The sequence below is a fragment of the Trichomycterus rosablanca genome, chromosome 25 (assembly GCF_030014385.1).
Source record: "Trichomycterus rosablanca isolate fTriRos1 chromosome 25, fTriRos1.hap1, whole genome shotgun sequence".
Taxonomy (NCBI): Eukaryota; Metazoa; Chordata; class Actinopteri; order Siluriformes; family Trichomycteridae; genus Trichomycterus; species Trichomycterus rosablanca.
The window spans coordinates 9,619,991-9,625,865 of record NC_086012.1 but is presented as its reverse complement, the minus strand read 5'-3'; the positions used below and the strand labels follow the sequence as shown (position 1 = coordinate 9,625,865).

At 41.0% G+C, this 5,875-nt stretch overlaps 1 long non-coding RNA gene across 1 annotated transcript; it reads right to left on the bottom strand.

The window, feature by feature from the left end:
* Positions 1–2,727: 2,727 nt before the first annotated feature.
* LOC134302746 (uncharacterized) lies at positions 2,728–3,653 on the bottom strand. Its single transcript, XR_010007577.1, has 2 exons — positions 3,413–3,653; positions 2,728–3,126 (listed from the first exon to the last, which is right to left on the bottom strand). It is a non-coding gene; the product is annotated as an uncharacterized LOC134302746 (long non-coding RNA).
* Between the last annotated feature and the right edge of the window lie 2,222 nt (positions 3,654–5,875).

The window sequence follows — 5,875 nt, the reverse complement described above, 5'->3', positions numbered from 1 at the left end:
AACAAAAGCATAAAAAGCCAACAAAAGCCTCTTCATTATGTAAACATACCTCTTGTCTACACTCTTTGATTATTTTATTAGTTCTACAATTACAAACTGTAGTTAATTTGTTTCTTTCTATACTGTTAGCCTCCTTTCTGTTCTTGATGACCAGGACCCCCACAGAGCAGGTATTATTTAGGTGGTGGATGATTCTCAGCACTGCAGTGACAATGACATGCTGGTGGTGTGTTAGTGTGTGTTGTGCTGGTATGAGTGGATCAGACACAGCAGTGCTGCTGGAGTTTTTAAACACCGTGTCCACTCACTGTCCACTCTATTAAACACTCCTACCTTGTTGGTCCACCTTGTAGGCATAAAGTCAGAGACGATCACTCATCTATTGCTGCTGTTTCAATTGGTCATCTTCTAGACCATCAGTGGTCACAGGACGCTGCCCATGAGGCGCTGTTGGCTGGATGTTATTGGTTGGTGGACGATTCTCAGTCCAGCAGTGACAGTGAGGTGTTTAAAAACTGCAGCAGCGCTGCTGTGTCTGATCCACTCATACCAGCACAACACACACTAACACACCAGCACCATGTCCGTGTCACTGCAGTGCTGAGAATCATCCACCACCTAAATAATACCTGCTCTGTGGGGGTCCTGGGAGAGTCATTGAAGAACAGCATGAAAGGGGGCTAACAAAGCATGTAGAGAAACAGATGGACTACAGTCAGTAATTGTAGAACTACAAAGTGCTTCTATATTGAGTGTGTAAAACAGTTTTTGCTGTTTCTTACGTTTTGTGAATCTGGCAGTTGTTTAACATTCATTTCACAATGAATAGACCACTTGAATGGCGTTAAAAAGACTTGAAATAAAATCTTTTTACATTTAACTTCAAATGGACGTTTTTTTTTTTTCTCTTTTGTAACATGATACAAGGTTTTGAACTGAACAGCATATACAGTGCCTTGCAAAAGTATTCAGCCCCCTTGAACTTTTCAACCTTTTGCCACATTTCAGGCTTCAAACATAACGATATGAAATTGTAATTTTTTGTGAAGAATCAACAACAAGTGGGACACAATCGTGAAGTGGAACGAAATTTATTGGATATTTTAAACTTTTTTTAGAAATAAAAAACTGAAAAGTGGGGCGTGCAATATTATTCAGCCCCCTTGCGTTAATACTTTGTAGCGCCACCTTTTGCTGCGATTACAGCTGCAAGTCGCTTGGGGTATGTCTCTATCAGTTTTGCACATCGAGAGACAGAAATTTTTGCCCATTCTTCCTTGCAAAACAGCTCGAGCTCAGTGAGGTTGGATGGAGAGCGTTTGTGAACAGCAGTTTTCAGCTCTTTCCACAGATTCTCGATGGGATTCAGGTCTGGACTTTGACTTGGCCATTCTAACACCTGGATACGTTTATTTGTGAACCATTCCATTGTAGATTTTGCTTTATGTTTTGGATCATTGTCTTGTTGGAAGATAAATCTCCGTCCCAGTCTCAGGTCTTTTGCAGACTGCAACAGGTTTTCTTCCAGAATGGTCCTGTATTTGGCTCCATCCATCTTCCCATCAATTTTAACCATCTTCCCTGTCCCTGCTGAAGAAAAGCAGGCCCAAACCATGATGCTGCCACCACCATGTTTGACAGTGGGGATGGTGTGTTCAGGGTGATGAGCTGTGTTGCTTTTACGCCAAACATAACGTTTTGCATTGTGGCCAAAAAGTTCGATTTTGGTTTCATCTGACCAGAGCACCTTCTTCCACATGTTTGGTGTGTCTCCCAGGTGACTTTTTATAGATATCTTTGAGAAATGGCTTTCTTCTTGCCACTCTTCCATAAAGGCCAGATTTGTGCAGTGTACGACTGATTGTGTCCTATGGACAGAGTCTCCCACCTCAGCTGTAGATCTCTGCAGTTCATTCAGAGTGATCATGGGCCTCTTGGCTGCATCCCTGATCAGTCTTCTCCTTGTTTGAGCTGAAAGTTTAGGGGGACGGCCGGGTCTTGGTAGATTTGCAGTGGTCTGATACTCCTTCCATTTCAATATGATCGCTTGCACAGTGCTCCTTGAGATGTTTAAAGCTTGGGAAATCTTTTTGTATCCAAATCCGGCTTTAAACTTCTCCACAACAGTATCTCGGACCTGCCTGGTGTGTTCCTTGGTCTTCATGATGCTCTCTGCGCTTTAAACAGAACTCGGAGACTGTCACAGAGCAGGTGCATTTATACGGAGACTTGATTACACACAGGTGGATTCTATTTATCACCATCAGTCATTTAGGTCAACATTGGATCATTCAGAGATCCTCACTGAACTTCTGGAGTGAGTTTGCTGCACTGAAAGTAAAGGGGCTGAATAATATTGCACGCCCCACTTTTTAGTTTTTTATTTCTAAAAAAAGTTTAAAATATCCAATAAATTTCGTTCTACTTCACGATTGTGTCCCACTTGTTGTTGATTCTTCACAAAAAATTACAATTCCATATCGTTATGTTTGAAGCCTGAAATGTGGCAAAAGGTTGAAAAGTTCAAGGGGGCTGAATACTTTTGCAAGGCACTGTATATTTGATACCCCATTGCTGCCAGCTTGACACTGATAAATTCTGTAATGACTTTAATTCTTGATAACCTGCTGTAATAAACATAAGAATAAAAAAATCAAAGTTCCTCCTCGCATTTACAACAAATATGTTTTTGGAGAAAGACATGTTAATACTGTAACATCAAATTAATCAATTGACAGGAAATTTATTATGGTCTGACATATAACATTTGATAATGAATAAAAGATAACTCATTCATATATTGGTGAACAAAACTTTTTACACTTAATCAAAAGATTGAGGGTAAATTGCTAATATATCCAGTCAGATATGTTTAGTTTGTTTTATGTTGTATTAGGATTTTAACATCATGTTTTACACTTTGGTTACATTCATGACAGAAATGGTAGTTACTCATTACACAAAATTCATCAGTTCAAGTTTTAATATCAAACAATTTTGTATCTCCAATTCACCTCACTTGCACGTCTATGGACTGTGGGAGGAAACAGGAGCTGCCGGAGGAAACCCACGCAGATACAGGGAGAACATGCAAACCTCACACAGAAAGAACCTGGACCACTCCACCTGGGAATTGAACACACAAAGATATATATATTTATTGTTGTTTGAACATCATTAATACATGGGATTTGACACTATCTTAAAGCTTGCCTAACCTGGCACTGTGCAAGCAGAATATGCATAAAAATGAAATTGTAATGGTATGCTTCAAAGCTAACTAAAACATGAATCTTAATACTGGTCTGTCAAGCTAGATGTAGTGTTTGTCTAGTCTAGCAAAACAACCACTAACCAGTTTACAACTACCCTACTTGCATGGTTCTAAGGAAATGTTTGCTAACGTACTTACCTTCATATTTGTCAATGTCGCTGGAGTTGTACATTTAAAATCCTTTTTCCCGCTTGTTAGAAGAAGCAGTACAAACCATGCGTCGGTCGGTCTAAATCGTTCACTGTCAGACGAGGTTAATCTTGAAGACAACAAGTGTAAAAGAGAGCCATGCCTAACGTTATCTGCTTGTTGACGACCGGCAAATGAATACCGGAAGTTGATCTGCCAGTATACGAGAACCCGGAAGACAGTCGTGCATAGAGCCTATTGTGCCATTTTAAATAATGTATATAATGAAATATATATAATTATGTATAATTCTAAATAGAATTCTCTCTTGTAAACTGTACAATTATGAATGTCAGTTGTGCTACATGTGATGGCTATCCATGGATGGATGGATGGATGGATGGATGGATGGATGGAGACAGAATCTCAACAAAAAATCCAGAAAAAAAACATTAAATAAAAGTTATAAAATAATTTGTATTTAATTAAGGGAAATAAGTATTTGATCCCCTACCAACCAGCAAGAATTCTGACCCCCATGAGGCACACAAATTAGTCCTGTCCCTGTATAAAAGACTCCTGTCACAGAATCAGTTTCTTCCGTTCAAATCTCTTGACCACCATGGGCAAGACCAAAGAGCTATCAAAGGACGTCAGGGACAAGATTGTAGACCTGCACAAGGCTGGAATGGGCTACAAGACCATCAGTAAGAAGCTTGGTGAGAAAGAGACCACTCTTGGTGCGATAATTCGAAAATGGAAGAAATACAAGATCACAGTCAATCACCCTCGCTCTGGAGCTCCATGCAAGATCTCACCTGGTGGGGTAAGAATGATTCTGAGAAAGGTGAGGTCAGTCCAGAATTACACGGGAGGAGCTTGTCAATGATCTCAAGGGAGCTGGGAGCACAGTCACCAAGAAAACCATTAGTAACACACTTCGCCGTAATGGATTGAGATCCTGCAGTGCCCGCAAAGTCCCTTTGCTCAAGAAGGCTCATGTACAGGCCCGTCTGAAGTTTGCCAATGAACACCTGAATGATTCAGAGAAAGCTTGGGAGAATATGATATGGTCAGATGAGACCAAAATTGAGCTCTTTGGCATCAACTCCATTCGCCGTGTTTGGAGGCAAAGAAATGCCCGGTGGGGATGGTGTTCTTGGGGTCTTATCCAGCATTTCTCTGCTCCCAGCTCCCTTGAGATCATTGATCCTTTGATAGCTCTTTGGTCTTGCCCATGGTGGTCAAGAGATTTGAACGGAAGAAACTGATTCTGTGACAGGAGTCTTTTATACAGGGACAGGACTAATTTGTGTGCCTCATGGGCACATAACCGGTCTGTGGGGGTCAGAATTCTTGCTGATTGGTAGGGGATCAAATACTTATTTCCCTTAATTAAATACAAATTAATTTATAACTTTTATTTAATGTTTTTTTTCTGGATTTTTTGTTGATATTCTGTCTCTCTCTGTTAAAATAAACCTTCCATAAAAATTATAGACTGTTCAAGTCTTTGTAAGGGGGTAAACTATATATATATATACAAATACTTATTTCCCCCACTGTATATATATACAGTGTATCACAAAAGTGAGTACACCCCTCACATTTCTGCAAATATTTGATTATATCTTTTCATGGGACAACACTATAGACATGAAACTTGGATATAACTTAGAGTAGTCAGTGTACAGCTTGTATAGCAGTTTAGATTTACTGTCTTCTGAAAATAACTCAACACACAGCCATTAATGTCTAAATAGCTGGCAACATAAGTGAGTACACCCCACAGTGAACATGTCCAAATTGTGCCCAAATGTGTCGTTGTCCCTCCCTGGTGTCATGTGTCAAGGTCCCAGGTGTAAATGGGGAGCAGGGCTGTTAAATTTGGTGTTTTGGGTACAATTCTCTCATACTGGCCGCTGGATATTCAACATGGCACCTCATGGCAAAGAACTCTCTGAGGATGTGAGAAATAGAATTGTTGCTCTCCACAAAGATGGCCTGGGCTATAAGAAGATTGCTAACACCCTGAAACTGAGCTACAGCATGGTGGCCAAGGTCATACAGCGGTTTTCCAGGACAGGTTCCACTCGGAACAGGCTTCGCCAGGGTCGACCAAAGAAGTTGAGTCCACATGTTCGGCGTCATATCCAGAGGTTGGCTTTAAAAAATAGACACATGAGTGCTGCCAGCATTGCTGCAGAGGTTGAAGACGTGGGAGGTCAGCCTGTCAGTGCTCAGACGATACGCCGCACACTGCATCAACTCGGTCTGCATGGTCGTCATCCCAGAAGGAAGCTGACGCACAAGAAAGCCAGCAAACAGTTTGCTGAAGACAAGCAGTCCAAGAACATGGATTACTGGAATGCCCTGTGGTCTGACGAGACCAAGATAAACTTGTTTGGCTCAGATGGTGTCCAGCATGTGTGGCGGCGCCCTGGTGAGAAGTACCAAGACAACTGTATCTTG